This window comes from Rhincodon typus, chromosome 35 (assembly GCF_021869965.1).
Source record: "Rhincodon typus isolate 14 chromosome 35, sRhiTyp1.1, whole genome shotgun sequence".
NCBI lineage: Eukaryota > Metazoa > Chordata > Chondrichthyes > Orectolobiformes > Rhincodontidae > Rhincodon > Rhincodon typus.
In genome coordinates, this window is record NC_063366.1 from 419,873 (window position 1) to 437,876 (window position 18,004).

General features: G+C 42.9%; 1 pseudogene; it reads left to right on the forward strand.

The window, feature by feature from the left end:
- The first annotated feature begins 3,276 nt into the window (after window positions 1–3,276).
- On the forward strand, window positions 3,277–9,616 carry LOC125486899 (annotated as a pseudogene).
- The last annotated feature ends 8,388 nt before the right edge of the window (window positions 9,617–18,004 follow it).

Below are 18,004 nucleotides of genomic sequence, written 5' to 3' on the forward strand. Positions count from 1 at the left end.
CTGCTCATTGTATGGAGGTGTCGCTGACTAGCCAGTATCTTTAATTATCTTTTTGGAGATGCTAATGATTTGCTTCTTTTAAATGCTGCCGTGTTTGTTGTTTTTGGTAAGAAGGTGTTGCCAGTATGTTTTTTTTTTGCATTGGGACAATGAAGAATCACAATTTTCTTCCATGAAGCTTGGAACTGAACTTCAAAATGTTGCTGCTGTGACGTATCTCCTCTCCTTGTCCACAGACTTGTGATGTTCTCAGATTTTTAAGATGAAAGAAGCCTTATGTTTCTTCTGCAATATAGTGTGTTGATACACATGATTGACACAATGAAGGTTCCAAATTGATTGGGTGGCCATCATGTTTCCTTTTTCTTATTGTGGTGGTTTCAAGGTTCTTGAATTCTGTTAGAGTTGTGCCTTTGAGTGAAGTTGAAAATATTATGCACACACTCGTTTTGTTCTTTGAACCTAGTATACACAAAGGGGGAAACAGCATCGTTACTCAGTGCGAAATTGTACTCTGTCATGTACTCCAGTGAATACATTGTCACTGGATTTAAAAATAACATTAGAAAATATTCTACACAGAAGTTTTTATCACAAAGAAGTAACACATACAGGTTTGTTGCACTGCAGATTCAGAATTCGTAATTGACAAAAATAAGCAGTGAGAATAATAAACATAGCAGTTTTAGTTGACAGTCTGCAGCCGGGAGTGGTTTGGAGGGATTAATTCGCACACATCAACAGAACTGAATATTTTTAATGCCTATGAGGAGCGACCTGGGCATAATGAAGATTTTGTTTTGCAAACAAAATTGGAAATTGAGAAGCCAGGTAAATTATTATTGTGATATTGAAAATAAATACGAAATGTAAGCGGGGAAATGCCTTTGAAGTGAAATGTGGTAAAGGATTTGATAGGTGATCTAAAATTATGAAGAAGGCAATATTTTTACATTGTGTGAAACTGAGGCAAATATGTATGAGTAGGGAAATTTCTAAAGTGTTGCATGGTGTTCTGATCTCTGCACGTCATTTCCCCTGAAGAGGTTTCAAAAAAGAATCAGTAGATTCGTTCCTGAAATTAGGAATTCTATCATAGGCAGAAACATCATACAATACCTATGTACCATTTGGAGTTCAAAAGAAAAGGAGGTGACCTAAACAAAGGAGAATGATTCGAAAGGAGTCTGCAAGTGTCATTTATAGTTCAATGTTGCCCCAGCTGACAAATCTAGGGGAAAGTGGTCACATATTCAGTTTAATAAGTCAGGCATTTGTGATTAAGGTCATGAACAATATGTTTGCCTAAACTACAGCGTTATTTATTGGACCTCTGCCTCTTCAGGATATTTGCAACTTGCATTTCTGCTTTTTCATCAAATCAGAGGGCGGCAGAGACATCACTGAGAAGAATTCTGGGAGGCGGCACTGCAGTCACCATGACTGATCTGAATATCGCAGAGAAACTGGTGTCACGGAGTGTCTAAACCAGAAATACTACATTTCCTTCAATTCTTCCCACTTCTTGCAGACAAAGTGGGAGGCTATGGGTACCTGCATGGGTGCAAGCTATGCTTGCCTCTTTGTAGGATACCTGGAATAATCCCTCTCCCAAAGCTACACTGCCCCTATCCACCTACCTCTTCCTCCATTACATTGATGACTGTATTGGCGCCACCTCATGCTCCCACGAGGTGCTCGAACAGTTCATCCACTTCACTAGCACCTTCCACCCCAACTTTAAGTTCACCTGGGCCATCTCTAATACCTCTCTCTCTCTCTCCTTCTTGGATCTCTCTGTTTCCATCTCTGGCAACCACCTGGAAACCGATATCCATTTCAAGTCTACTGACTCCCACAGCTACCTAGAATACACCTCCTCTCATCCACCTTTCTGCAAAATTGCCATCCCCTATTCCCAATTCCTTCGCCTCCACTGCATCTGCTCCCGAGATGAGGCATTCCACTACTGGACATCGCAGATGTCCTCATTTTTCAAGGACCACTACTTCCCCTCCACAGTGGTCGAAAAAACCTTGGTCCATGTCTCTCGCATTTCCCGCAACTCATCCCTCACACCCCCTCCCCACAATAACAACCAAAACAGAATCCCCATCGTCCTCATGTACCACCCCACCAACCTCCGGATCCAATGCATCATCCTCCAGCACTGCTGCCATTTGCAATCTGACCCCACTAACAAGGACATTTTTCCTTTTCCACCCTTATCTGCTTTCCGGAGGGACCACTCTCTCCATGACTCCCTTGTCTGCTCCACACTCCCCACCAGCCCCACCACACCCAGCACTTTTCCCTGCAACCGCAGGAAGTGCTACACCTGCCCCTACACCTCCCCCCTCACTCCATCCCAGGCCCCAATAAAACCTTCCACATCAAACAGATGTTCACCTGCACATCTGCTAATGTGGTATACTGTATCCGCTGTTCCAGATGTGGCCTCCTCTACATCAGGGAAACCAAGCGGAGGCTTGGGGACCGCTTTGTGGAACATCTACGCTCGGTTCGTGACAAGCGACTGCACCTCCCAGTCGCGAACCACTTCAACTCCCCCTCCCACTCCTTGGACGACATGTCCATCCTGGGCCTCTTCCAGTGCCACAATGATGCCACCGAAGGCTGCAGGAACAGCACCTCATATTTTGCTTGGGAGCCCTGCAGCCCAACGGTTTCAATATGGACTTCACAAGCTTCAAAATCTCCCATCCCCTGACTGCATCCCAAAACCAGCCCAATTCGTCCCCGCCTCCCTAACTTGTCCGTCCTTTCTCCCATCTATCCACTCTCCCACCCCCACCACCTACCTCCCAGCCTCATCCCGCCTCCTTGACCTGTCCATCTTCCCTGGACTGACCTACCCCCACCCTAACTCCCCACCTACATTCACCTTTACTGGCTCCATCCCCGCCTCTTTGACATGTCTGTCTCCTCTCCACCTATCTGCTCTTTTATTCATCTTTCATCCGCCTCCTCCTCTCTCTCTATTTATTTCAGAATCCTCTTCCTCTCCACCATTTCTGAAAAAGGGTCCAGACCCGAATTGTCAGCTTTCCTGTTCCTCTGATGCTGCTTGGCCTGCTGTGTTCATCCAGCTCTACACCTTGATATCTCAGATTCTCTAGCATCGGCAGTTCCCACTATCTCTCTCTCACTACATTAGTGTAGTGTTTCCCTGCATCCCACCTCCTCTACCTAAAAAAAAACACTGCAATGATGACAATCAAGTTAAGATTCTTATTTAAGTGTATCACAGTGGAGATGGTAGTTAGAGCGTTGGTATGCTCCTTCTGCCAGATATTGGAAATTAGGGAGCAGTCTGGTGTCCCTGACAACAACGTCTGCGGGAAGTGTGACCAACTGCGGCTCCTCACAGACTGCATGGTTTGGTTGGAGAAGCAATTGGACAAACTGCGGTGCATACAGCGAGCTGAGAGATTGATCAATACTAGCTTCAGGGAGGTGGTCACACCACAGGTCCAGACAGAGAGATATGTGACCGCCAGAAGAGGCAGACAGGTTGTGCACGATTCTTCTGTGGCTATTCCCGTCTCAAACAGGTATACCATTTCGGATACTGTTGCAGGGACATAGGGGTATAGCTTCTCAGGAGATCATACAAGCAGCAGCTAGATCTGTGGCACCACAATTGGTTCTGCTGTAGAGCAGGGTGGGGCAAAGTCCAGACAAGCTATAGTAGTAGGTGACTCGATAGTCAGGGATACAGAAAGGCATTTCTGTGAACAAGACTCTAGGATAGTGTGCTGCTTCCCTGGTGTCAGAGTCCTGGAAGCCTTGAGCGGATACAGGACATCCTGAAATGTGAGGGAAAACAGATAAAAGTCAACGTCCACTTTGGGACAAATGAGATCAGAAGGCATAAGAAGTCCTGCGAAGACAATTCAGGAAGTTAGGTAGGGAGCAAGAAAGCAGGACTACCAGGATATTAATCTCAGGATTGCTGCCTGTGCCATGGGTTAATGAGGCTCTGAACAGGTAGACAATACAGTTGAACACGTGGCTGCAGAGTTGGTGTAAGAGGGAGGACTTTAGCTATATGGATCATTGGGATGTCTTCGGGCGAAGCTGGGACCTATACAAGAAGGATGGGTTGCACCTGAAATGGAGGGGCACCAATATACTGGGCGGGAGGTTCGCTAAAGCTCTTCAGGAGGGTTTAACCTAATGTGGCAGGGGGTGGGAACTGGAACAACACCTAGTAAATGCAGGGGCTGGGGACAAAAGAGAGACTGAGATATGTATAGCGCAGATTAACAGCAGACAGCGGGGAGTGGCGGAGCTCAGAGGGACTGAGGTCTGGGCTGGAGTTACTTCAATGTCAGAAGTTTAGCAGGTAAAACAGATGAACTAAGACATGGATTACTGCATGCAGTTATGATGTTATTGCCATTACAGAGACATGGTTAAAGGAGGGACAGGACTGGGATCTTAGCATCCCAGAACATCTCTGTTTTAGATGGGACAGAAAGGGTAGCAAAAATGGTGGGAGAGTTGCATTGCTGATTAGGGATCACATCATAGCTATGTTGAGGGAGGATCCATCTGAGGGATCTTTCACTGAGGCATAATGGGTGGAGGTCAGGATGGGAAAGGTGAAATCACAATGTTGGTAGTTATGTATACACCTCCCAACAGCCCATGGGAGACGGAGGGGCAGATACGTAATCAGATACTGGAAAGGCATGAAAAAAGCAGGGTAGTTGTGGAGGGTGACTTCAACGTTCCTCTTATTGACTGGGACTGTCTTAGAACCAGATGGTCGGAAAAAGAGCAATTTGTTAGATGTGTCCAGGAGGGCTTTTTGAGACAATATGTTGACAATCCAACCAGACAAGAGGCCATATTAGACTTGTTACTAGGGAATTAGCCAGGACATGTTATCGGTGTTTCAGTAGGAGAGCATTTTGGGGTTAGTGACCATAACTCCAAAGCTTTCAAGTAGTCATGGACAGACAAGAGTGGCCCTCAGGTGAGAATGCTTAATTGGGCAAAGACCCGTTACATCCACATTAGACAGGAATTGAGGAATGCAGATTGGGAGCAGTTATTTGAGGGAAAATCTACTTCTGGTGTGTGGGAGGCTTTTTTATTTAAATCTTTACCCTCTTACATTAAAAATATGCTCCAAGTTCTGACATTATCCACCCTAGGGAAAAGACAACTACCATTAACTCTATCTATACCCCTCACTACTTTATAGACTTCTATCAGGACCCATCTCAACCTCCTACGTTCCAGAGAAAAATGTTCCATCCAATCCACCCTTTCTTTATTACTGAAGCCTTCCATACCCAGCAACCTCCCAGTAAATCTGTTCTGAACCCTCTCCAGCTTGATAATATCCTTCCTATAACTGAGCAACCAGACTTGGACACAGTATTCCACCAACGTCCTGTATAACCTCAACATGATTTCCCAACTCCTATACTCAAAGGACTGAACAGTGAAGGCAAGCTTGCCAAATGCACCCTGTCTATATGTGACACAAACTTCAATGAATTAAGCACCTGCACCCCTAGGTCCCTCTGTTCTACAACACTACCCAAGGCCCTACAATTAATTATATAAGCCCTACACTTGTTTGTTTTACCAAAATACAGTACCTCACATTTATCCAGATTAACTCCTAATGGTGGCAAACAAAGTAGTCTGAAGAAATCCAAGATTATTTGTCCTTCCCAAAGTCCAACACAGAGCTGCAGTCGAAAGAGTTGTAAAATCTCTTAGCTATGTCCATGCGTGATAAAAGAACATTGAATATTTGATGATTACATATGCCACCTTGATATGCCAGTGTATTGGCTATTGCAGTGGAAGAACTTCTTCAACAACTAGAAATGAAAAGGGCCCATAAACTGTTGGTTCAAAGTTTGCACAAGGGAGTAAGAAATTATGCTGCTGATTTTAAAACGTGATTGTGAAGGGTGTGTTAATCACAGGTACCTCAGAATCTCTGGACTGATTGTTTTAATTGAGGTGTGAGTGAAAGTTTGTTTTATGGTCACTCAATGTCAAAATAATGTTTGTCCATTTTTGTGAGAGCCAGGCAAATGAACTATATCTGATTGTTTTGAGTAGATTGGAGGAATTAAGCATGTGTGATGTTGCTGAGTATTTAAAGTTATACTGGGAATTGGAATTTTCATTGCAAAGTAAACTATGCACTATTCTTTAAAACATTCTTAAATACTGAAGCCCAGAAATGAATCTTCCTGCCAGAGGGTGGAGGTAGCTATTACGAGGGGTCATAGCTTTAAAGTGAGTGGAGGTAGTTATAGGGGAGACGTCAGAGGTAGGTTCTTTACTCAGAGAGTGGTAGGGGCATGGAATTGAATTTTGATTGAATTTTTCAAAGAGGTGGCAAACGTGATCGATGAGGATAGAGCAGTGGAGATTGTCTGCAGGGATTTTAACAAGGCTTTCAACAAAGTCTCTCAAGGCAGGCTCATCCAGAAGACTGAGATGCATGGGATCCACGATTTCTTGGCTGCTTAGATTCAAAATTTGTTTGTCCATAGACAGCTGAGTGTAATGGTAGCAGGGTGTTTTTCAGGATGAAGGTCAGCAACTAGTAGTGTTACACAGGGATCAGTCCTGGGATCCCTATTGTTTCTAATATTTATGTAAATGACTTGGATGAATATGTAGGCAGAAGGTTTAGTTATTTTGTAGATGACACGATGATCGGTGGAGTTATGGATAATTTAGAAGGTTGTCAAAGAAGATGAAGAGTTAGAGATCTGTTCAATATATTGGCAGAAAAATTGCAGATTAGTCTGGGTTAGTGTGAGGTGTACACTTTGTGAGATCAAATGTAAAGGAAAAGGTAATGGCAGGATCCTAAACAACATTGATGTACAGAAGGATCTTGGGGTTCATGTCTATAACGATCTGAAAGTGGCCACACAAGTCGATAAGTTGGTAAAGAAGGCATATGCTAAACTTGCCTTTATTGGTTGGGGAATTGAGAACAATTGTCAGAATATCTTTTCGCAGCTTTATAAGACTTCACTTAAGCCACACTTAGGTCGCCACATTTTGGTCATAACATTACAGGAAGGCTGTCGAGGCAACAGAGAGTCTGCAGAAGCTGTTTATAATTGTTCTGCCTGGATTAGACGGCGTGAGCTATAAGGAGAGGCTGGAAAAGTATGGGTAGCTTTCTTTGGAGTGATGGAGACTGAGGGGAGACTTGATAGAATTATGAGACTCTATAAAATTATGAATTGCATAGATAGGGTGATGGTCCGAATATATTTTCCCAGAGTTGAGCATATGGGGACAAGCATTTAATGCAAGAGGGGTAATGTTTCACAGGAGATGTGACCACAAGTTTTTGTTTTAACACAGAGAGTGGTAGGAATCTGGAAGGTGATGCCAGGGATAGTGGTGGAGGCAGATACGATTGGTGCATTAAAGGGGCCGTTAGATAAATAAAAGGAAAGCAAGGAATAGAGGGATATGGACAAAGGTAAGGCAGAAGGGATTAGTTTAATGTGACGTCATGATTGGCACAACATCATGAACTGGAGGTCCCGGTCTTGTGCTGCAGTGTTCTGTGTTTTATGTTCTATGTTGGTACTGCTGTCTATCTGCTGTCCTTTTCAGTTTATTTGCTGAATTCATAACTGCAATGAGCAGGTTGCTCGATGAGGATAGCCTGAATTTATGTCCTAGATGTATTTCAACAAAGTTGGTGATTTAGTTGAGGTTTATGTAATACAGAATGGCCTTGGCAATGTGAATCCAGAATTTGATGGCACCATTGTTTAAATAACGATCACCTTTTTTCATAAATGTATAGAAAGTTATACAGAAGTGAAGAGGAGGTTTTTCTTTCCCTAAGTTGGCTACTTGAAATTAGAACTTATTATGTGGGGTAATTAACTAAGAAAAAAACAAGGATAGGTAAATTCTTAAACAGAACTTTATGCAAAGATCAGCAGGCCTGGCCGCATCTCTGCAGAGAAAGCAGTGCTAACTTTTTGAGTCTCGTTATTTTTCTGCATCTCTGAAGGAAGATCATGACTGAAAACTTTAACCCTGCTTTGTCTCCAAAGAACATGCTGAGTTTCTCCAGTAATTTCTGCTTTTGTTTTACATATCTAGAAAACTTCTTGTTTGGGAAAATAATCAAAGACCAACTGGGGAGCAAGAAGGAGGATTTTAAGGTCAGTCTTGATCTTATTGAATAGTAGGAAATGTTTGAAGAATCAAACACACTATTTCTTGTTGATTTCTAATGCTGAGTGTTCAAGAAATAAGTTAGGGTAAAAATTAAAACATAAATTTTGTTATTATATCAATCTAAAGATTGATAACAGTACTAACACCAATAATAACAAATAAATTAATTCATTACTCACATTACTGAACTACACTTCAACAATATGGACTGAACTCAACAAATTTGAGAGGTGTCTATCATATTTCATGAAATTTAAAAAAAAGGATAGCAGCAAGATAGACAAGAAATTGTTTGAGTAACCAAAATTAGCCAAGAAGTGGCAAATTAAGCTCAATGAACCACTTTTCTTTTTATTTATTTATTTATTTACCTTCTGAAGATACATGTGAAAATTCGATGGGGGCAGCGTCCTGTAGAACAGCCGAAAATTTTCATTATCGTCTTGGATTTAACAAATTTGCTAATTTAATTTTGTTCCATTTACAGCTAATTTGGTGACAATCTTCATTCTCTACCTTGGAAAGTGTGGCCTGTCCAAATGCATCAGCTACTACTTGATGATCATGGCAGTGGGTGACTTAATGGTGCTCATATTTGAAGTAATTCTTTATGAATTTAAAGTTTCATATTTTCCATATTCGTTTCTGAATTACACTCCAATTTGTAGTCTCAATCTAGCTTTACTTTTTGTTTCCATTGATTTGTCTGTCTGGTTAACTGTGGCCTTCACCTTTGATCGATATATCTCAATTTGTTACCAGTCTTTACGACTAAAATATTGCACAGAGAGGACTGCTGCTTTTTATGATATCAATCATGTGTTTCTTCAGTATTTTGGAAAATATTCCAGTCTATTTTGTGTATGAACCCAGGGAAATAATTGACAATCTGCCATGGTCTTGCGGCATACGACCAAACATTTATAATGTGCTGATATGGAGAGCGTTTTGGTTACTTGAAACCATTCTAACACCGTTTGTACCTTTTCTGCTGATAGTCATGCTTAACTCATTGACCATTAGAAATATTGTATTTGCCAATAGAGTGAGGAGTGGACAGTGAGGAAAGAGGACTGTTGAAAATCGCCTTGATCAAGAAATAGAGAATCGAAGGAAATCTATAATTTTGTTACTTGTTATGTCTGTCAATTTTATAATTCTATGGATGGTCAGTTTTACATGTTTCATATCTGTGCATTTTACAGAGGTTCAATTTTTAGAAACAAGTTACAATGATTCTTTCACCATTGCAGAACAGTCTGGGTATATGCTAAGATGCTTGAGTGCTTGCACCAACACATTTATTTACGCAGCATCGTAGAGAAAATTCAGAAATGAATTGATTCATTTACTTAAGCGACTCCTCACTCACGTTATTAATGCAATCACATAAATGCCTTCAGTGAAGTACAATGCAAAGTCATTCATGGAAATCGAAATCCAGTTGCTGTTGTACTGATAATGTCATGTATAAAGCTTGGAAGTAATATGACTGTCATCAGATCTCACATTCCATACAAATTTCATCAAGGGAAAAAAGGCATAGTAATGCGTGTGGTGGAGTTGAGTGTGTCCAAAGAATGCAGCATTACTTATTTTCAACCTTGGAGATAGTAAGAACTGCAGATGCTGAAGTCAGAGATAACACAGTGTGGAGCTGGAGGAATACAGCAGGCCTCGGAAGCCTACAGCCCAATGGCCTAAATGTGGATTTTAACAGTTCAAAATCTCCCCACCTCGACCTTATCCCATGACGAACCCTCCCTCTCAGCCCCACCTCCTTGACCTGACACAACCTGTCCATCTTCTCTCCCACCTATTCGCCCCTCTCACCTCACTGACCAATCCCCACCACTCCCTACCTGCTCTCACCTATCACCATCCCCCCCATCTTACCCAGCCCCATTCCCTCCTCTCTATTTATTTTTGAGCTCCCTTCCCCCTCCCCATTTCTGAAGAAGGATCCAGACCCGAAACGTCAAATTTCCTGCTCCTCTGATGCTGCCTGGCCTGCTGTGTTCATCCAGCTCCACACTGTGTTATCTTATTTTCAACCTTTCCTTTTTACTGTCAAAATAACCAATATACTTCTGTGAACTACAGGTGTTTGAGGATGGCATGCTGTTTGTCCTCAACCTGTTCGTCATCCTTTGGCTTCTCCTGTCTCAAGAGGCTATTAAGGTCCGACTGCACAGTAGGAAGCTCTTCCCCTAGCTGAAATGTATCCCCAATCATCTGCCTCCTTGTCTAAAAATGCTCTGCTCTTTCTCTAAATACGAGAAGATGCTGTTGACTATTCCTGGACCTCTGGCTTGAAAAATACTCTTCTACTACTGCTTTCTTCTGTCTTCTATGGCCTAGCCATTTCTGAATCCAGGCCGAAGAGCACATCTTTCTCTGCTGTCTTCCTGTTAGCATCTTGAAAACTTTGATCAGGTCACCCTTTAACCATGTAAATTCTGGAGAAAACATGCCTAATTTATCTATTCTCTTCTCATAATGTAATCCCTGAAGTCCATATATCATTCTTGAAAATGAACATTGCATATTGGGGCTACACGGTGACTCAGTGATTAGCACTACTGCCTCACAGCGCTAGGGACCCAGGGTCGATTCTACTGCCAAGCAACTGTCTGTGTGGAGTTTGCACATTCTCCCCATGTCTGCATGGGTTTCCTCCAGGTGCTCTGGTTTCCTCCCACAGTCCAAAAGATGTGCAGGCTAGGTGGATTGGCTGTGCTAAATTGCCTGTACTGTTCAGGGATGTGGAGTTTAGGTGGGTTATAGGGGAATGGGGCAGTGTGGACTTGTTCAGTTGAACGGCCTGTTTCCACACTGTTGGGATTCTGTGATGATCTCTTGAAGGTCAATATCTCTTTCCTCAGGTGCAGTGCCCACATCTGCTCATAGTACTTCATTTGGTGTCTAACCAAGGTTTGTATAACTTCTGCATCATGATACTCCAGTCCTGTAAATATAAAAGCAAGCATTTCCATTTACCTTCTTGATTATTTTCTACACGTCTTCATAACATTTCAAAGATCTGCAAACTTGAACCCCGCAAGCCTCTTTGGACAGTCACCGTATTTAACATCATACCAACGAAATGGAAACGAACGATTCAGGGCCTAATCCTCAATTTAACGAAGTATCAACAACTTCCTCTTATCCCCAGTTTAAGTGGGTATGTACCATTCCCTGTCTCTCTCACAGACTCTGCTCTGACTTATTTTACGTTCAGATCCTCCTCAGGTTTTTCTCACCGTGACCAAGACATCAGCCACTAATCCAGCTGAACTCTCCTGCCTCCTCAACGGACTTTACCTTCGCTCTGTCAACATGACTCCCCTGAGAAATGCAGATCACATCCAGCACAATGTATCCACGAGCATTGTGCCCAATCACAATGGCACCTACTAGATCAGGACGTGGACAGAGATCGATCCTGAGGACAGATACAACTGCTACTGTCAGTATGAGCACATGAGCAAGGATGGAGCAGAGAGGCGAGGCAGGGGAAAGAGATACAGGATCCCCATGTAATCCTCCTCAAATTCCCATCCTCACATCATCACCCGCTCCACAAACCAGGCAACAGTTGAACCATTGCTGAGCTGCATCTAACTCATTTACAATTGTTCGTATAGAAACTGTACATTACATTCCGGATATGATTTTACCAATGCATTTGTAAAACTAGAAAACCTTCACCACGCACTGCACAGACTGATCATCATTCCAGGAAGTCTGTCTCATTCCCAGTCATGTTCCTTGTATAGCTGTTTCTGAAACAGCAGCCTCTGTGGTTACTCATTAATCTGCCTCTCCTCATCCCCACAGATGGGATATTCCAAAGATATCTGGGATTTCCGAGACAAAGAACTCCCAGCATCAAAATTGTAATGTTTATTTTAGCTACTTTGTTTGTTGTTATCCCTGTTGGGATTGCCTGAAGGCGGAGAGATAAGTGAGGTCATGTGCCAGCACTTTCACATTGAGGACCTTTGAATGTTATTGCATGGGGAGGCTGAAGCATGGCATTAAAATCACTAAGCTAAAAAACCAGAGCCCTTGGTTAATGCTCATGGAACCTGGGTATGATTCCCACCAAAACAGATGGTGAAATTTGTGTTCAATTAAAAAGTCAAATCACAAATGAAGGAAAACTACTGGTCATAGCTCTAAAGCCCCTCCGATATCACGTTCCATTGAATCAAAAATACTATAAAAAGCAACAGTGTCGGACACCAACCTCCTCCATGCTAACATGAGTGGGCTTGTACCAAAGTTCAGTGGGTTGTTGCATAGCCCAAACTTCAGCTTGAAATGCTCCCACTCAGACAATAATAGCTGACAGAAAGAAAATTCTAGCCAGTACCATCCCAATTCCAGAAAATGTCACTACCGGAACATTGCTGAGCAAAGTCTGAAACAGGTTGCCTCAGGAATCCTCAACATTAAATCTGGACCCAATGATACATTCAGTGTTAAATATTGCTCAGGAAATCTCTTAGTGATTCTGTCTACATTATACTTTAAGCTGACATATCTGTGCTTTTGCAAGATTAACACCATTCTGAAAAAGTACTGATAGTAGCAGAAGGATGGAATCTATTTTATGTCAGGGAAGGCAATGGACGCCACCGAGAGTGGCTCAGCAGCAAAATTTCTGAAAGCACTGGCCTTGTCAATATTCTGACAATGATTTGAAAGACTTGTGCTCCCGCAATAGCCTGCCAAGTTGTTTCAGGACAGCTATAATGCTGGAATCTATTTTGTAAAATGGAAGATTATCTAGTTATATCCTGCACACAAAAGGAGACAAATCCAATTCACTGACATAGCACTCCAAAAGTGTGCTTTTACTTATCAGTAAAACTGATGGGATGGTTCTGCGTTAGTTCTATAACCTGCTCACTGGTGCAAAGGTGGCAGCAGAGTAGTACGTTCCTTCCCGAGCTCCACTGCTCTGCCTGTTAGAACACAACATAAGAACATAAGAACTAGGAGCAGGAGTAGGCCATCTGGCCCCTCGAGCCTGCCCCACCATTTAATAAGATCATGGCTGATCTTTGAGACTCAGCTCCACTTACCCGCCCACTCACCATAACACTTAATTCCTTTACTGTTCAAAAATTTATCTAGCCTTGCCTTAAAAACATTCAGTGAGGTAGCTTCAACCAGTTCACTGGGCAGGGAATTCCACAGATTCACAACCCTTTGGGTGAAGAAGTTCCTCCTGACCTCAGTCCTACATCTGCTTCCCTTCATTTTGAGGCGATGCCCTCTCGTCCTAGTTTCACCTGCTAGCGGAAACAACCTCCCTGCCTCCACTTTATCTATTCCCTTCATAATCTTGTATGTTTCTATAAGATCTCCCCTCATTCTTCTGAATTCCAATGAGTATAATCCCAGTCTACTCAGTCTCTCCTCATAATCCAACCCTCTCAACTCTGGAATCAACCGAGTGAATCTCCTCTGCACTCCCTCCAGTGCTAGTAAATCTCTTCTCAAGTAAGGAGACCAAAACTGCACACAGTATTCCAGGTGTGGCCTCACCAGGACCCTACACAGCTGCAGCATAGCCTCCCTGTTTTTAAACTCCATCCCTCGAGCAATGGCAGACAAAATTCCATTTGCCTTTTTAATCACCTGCTGCACCTGCAATCCCACCTTCAGCGATTCATGCACAAGGACACCCAAGTCCCTTTGCACAGCAGCGTGCTGCAATTTTTTACCATTTAAAACATAGTCCATTTTGCCGTTATTCCTACTAAAATGGATGACCTCACACTTATCGTTCTCTTTCTTTTCTTTTCTCCCCTCATTTCTTCTTCCTTCCAACCATCTCCCCTCAGCACCAGAGGTGAATACCGGCAGGCGCCAGCAGCAGTGAGTACTGAAGTGTGAGCCCAGGCAACGAGCCGGAACACCGTGTGATCTGCATGCCCTAGAGAAGCTCGTGGGCTGTGAGCCCCGGTACAATGCGTGGGCTGTGAGCCCTGGAGCAGCATGGGGACTGTGAGCCCGTACAGCACATAGTCTGGGTGTCCTGGAGCAGCGCATGGGTTGCGAGTTCTGGAACACCGCATGGGGAATCCCAAATCCCGGAGCAGCACAAGAGTGGCGACTCTTGGTCAAACATGACTTAACTTGTTGCTGCTAAGTGTTGATGAAGAGCGGACAGTTCTGATACGGGACAGTTGTTGGACTTGGGCCTGGTACCATGTGCTGATCTGCTGCTATTCGGTACTCTTTCTGGACTGTAATGTAAACCCTTACCTTTTAGTCCTCTCTTGTATAACAACTTTTTTTTTACTCTGTAAGATTTGTGCCTAGGTGTTGTACCTACAATGGGGCCATTACGAGCAATTGTAAAAACTTTTCACTCTACTCTGTACTGGAGTACAAGTGACAGTAAAGGATATTCTATATTCCATTCTATTTTCTGACGCTCAGTCGATTCTAACAAGACCATTCAGCTTCTGGCTTCATTACATCCTTGGTCCAAACTTGAACAAATTAGCTTAACTTTGGAGGTGAGTTGAGTGTGACAGCACTTGACATCTCGGCCACCTTTTACTGAAACAAGCAAAAAGCAGGAACTTCTGCAGAAACTCAGCAGGTTTGGCAGCACCTGCGAAGAAAATACAGTTATTGTTCTAATTCCTGTGAACCTTCTTCAGAACATTTTCCTGAGTATGTCTTCAAGGAGCTCCAGCAAAACTGGGTTCACGAGTGGTCAAGGGGAAGATAATTCTGTGTGTAGTGTCATGTCTATTATACAGTAAGACAGTTGTGATTGCTTGGCGACCAATCATCTTTGTCTGAGGACAGAACCTCCTGAGTTCATCAGGGTAATGCTCTAAACCCAAACATTTTCTGTTGCTTCGTCGAAAGTCTTTCCTTCTAACATTGCGCCAAAGGTTCCCTGATCATTTCATAAGGTGCAGAATCATTTGTGACTCCACAGTTACTGAAGCAATCCATTTCCAAAAGCAGAAAACTACTGGGATGACATTCAGGCTAGGACTGGTAGTTTTTAACCAGTTTCCCCACTATGCATGTGCCAGGCAATGGCGATTTCCAACAAGAAAGAATCTAGCCAGCTTTAGTTGACATTCAATGGCATTTCAACCACTGAATTCATCACTACAATGTTCCTGAGGTACAATAATTATAGGAAAATGAAAAGGATCAGGCATAAGAGTGGCTCAGTGGCTCAGTGGCTCGGTGGTTAATGCTACAGCCTTACTGTGCCAGGGACCAGGATTCAATTCTAGCCTTGTTCTCCTTGTGTCTGCATGAGTTTCTTCTTGGTGTTCCAGTTTCCTCCCCAAGTCCAAAGGTATGCAGGTTAGGTGGATTGTCCCTGGTAATTTGTCCAATAGTGTCCAGGGATGTGCAAGCTAAGTGCATTAGCATGAGAAATGAGGGATGATGAGGATAGGTTGGGGACTGGACCTGGGTGGGATGCTCTTTAGAGAGTCAGTGCAGACTAGTTGGAGCAAATGGCCTCTTTAGGCACTATAGGGATTCCATAATTATAGTTACTGTGAATGCAAGAGCAGGTCAAAGGCTTGGAATCCTGCAGGGACATCCTGTATCTCAATGTCTGTTCAACAGGCAAACCTCAACCATTTGATGGCAGACTTGCTTCAATGTGAGCATCTCCAAACACTGTGAAGTAGTTTGACCCCATATAGTACAAAGCGGCTGCTTGATTAGCACTCAACCCACCATCTTCCACAGTCAGTCCACTAACACATATAATAGTTCAAATTTTGAAACAATCAACTAAGGCTACAAATGTGTATTTTTTAGTCATGAAATATTTTTGAATTGAAATCTCTCACTGGGGTCAACAGTAGGCAGAACTATTCTAGGTTCAATATTAACTGCTTCTATGCATCAGACTGTGCATCTGCCAGTTATTGGCAGTAAGCACACCATAAGCAGTTCTCATCAGTCACATCTGTAAGATGCATTGGAGTCACTTACCAAGTATCTTTCAAGAGTACCTTTGAAACTGATGACCCAATCTGCCTTGTAAGTGAAGTGATCTGTATCCTGCTGTACTCTCTGACAATCCTTCTGACTATCCGCAACTAAACCAATCTTTGTACCACCCACAAACATTTTGATTAGACTAGCCATGTTTTCCTCTAAGTCATTTACGTTGACGACAAACAGCAGAGGTCCCTGTGGAACAACCACAATTCAGAAATGCATCCTTCCAAGACTACACTGTCTCTCATATGACTACGCCAATGCTGTATCCATCTTGCCACCTCATCTCACACTGGTGTCAACAGTAAGCAGTACTATTGAAAGTGCAGTATTAACTGCTTCTATACATCAGACTGTGCATCTGTTAGTTATTGGCAGTAAACACACTGTGAACAGTTCTCATCCGTCAGTCAGAGATAGCAAGAACTGCAGAGTCAGAGTCAGAACAGTGTTGAGCTGAAGGAACACAGCAGCTCAGGCAGCATCAGAGAAGCAGGAAAGTCGACGTTTCTGGAAGGGTCCCAACTCGAAAAATTGTCTTTCCTGCTCCACTGATGCTGCCTGACCTACTGTGTTCCTCCAGCTCCACTTATTGATTCTTAACAGTAAGTTCCTGATTATTTAATATCTGTAAGGTGCATTGAAGTCACTTACAGAGTGTCCTTCAAGAGCACCTTTGAAACCAATGACATCAACCTGCCTTGTACGTGAAGTGACCTATATCCTGCTGTATCCTGTGACAATCCTCCTCACTATCTGCAACTCAGATACCATATGACTTCGCCTTTTGTACCAATTGTGCTGAACATTACACCAAATTAAACTAATCTTTTCTGCCCACCCTTGGTCTATATCCCCCCATTCCCTGCATATTTATGTACTTATCTAAAAGCCGCTCAAACATCTCTATCATATTTGCCTCCATCAACACTTCTGGTATTGTGTTCTAGACACCTACCTCTTTTTTGTCTCTGTAAAATACTTTCCCCTCACATCTCCTTTAAACTTTCCTTCTCTCACCTTAACTGCCCATTAGTAATGCTGGGGAAAACATTTTGACTGTTAACTCTGTCTATGTGTCTCATAATTTTACAGACCTTCATGCATTTTACTGTTCTGGATGAGGCAACATGAGGGACTTTTCAAAAGCCTCACTAAAATCCACATATGCAACAGAGTGGATGTTGGGAAGATGCTTCCATTGGTAGGAGAGACTAGGACCTGAGGGCACAGCCTTAGAGTGAATCTACGGAATTCACTGCCACAGAAGGCTGTGGAGGCCAGGTCACTGAGTACATTTAAGACTGAGATAGATAAGTTCTTGATTATCAAAGGGATCAAGGGTTAAGAGGTGAAAGCAGGAGAATGGGGTTGAAGAACTTATCAGCCATGATTGAATAGTGGAGCAGACTCGATGGGCCAAAAGGCCTGATTTCTGCTCCTCTGTCTTATGGTCTTATATGCACTGTTCTAGCCTCACCTCCTCAAAAAATTGAATCAAGCTATATGACATACCCCTCACAAAGCCATGTTTTCTCTCCCGAATTAGGCTACGTTATTCCAAATGCGTGCAAACCCTATTCCTAAGAATTCTCTGGATTAGCTTCTCAAACACCAATGTGAGACTCACCGTTCTATAGTTTCCTGGATTATCCCTATCTCCCTTCTTGACAGAGGTTTTTCAAAATCATGAGCAGGCTAGATAGAATAGAAGCTGTTCCTACTCCTAAAAGGAACATGACCGAGGGTGTGTTGATTTAAAGTGATATGC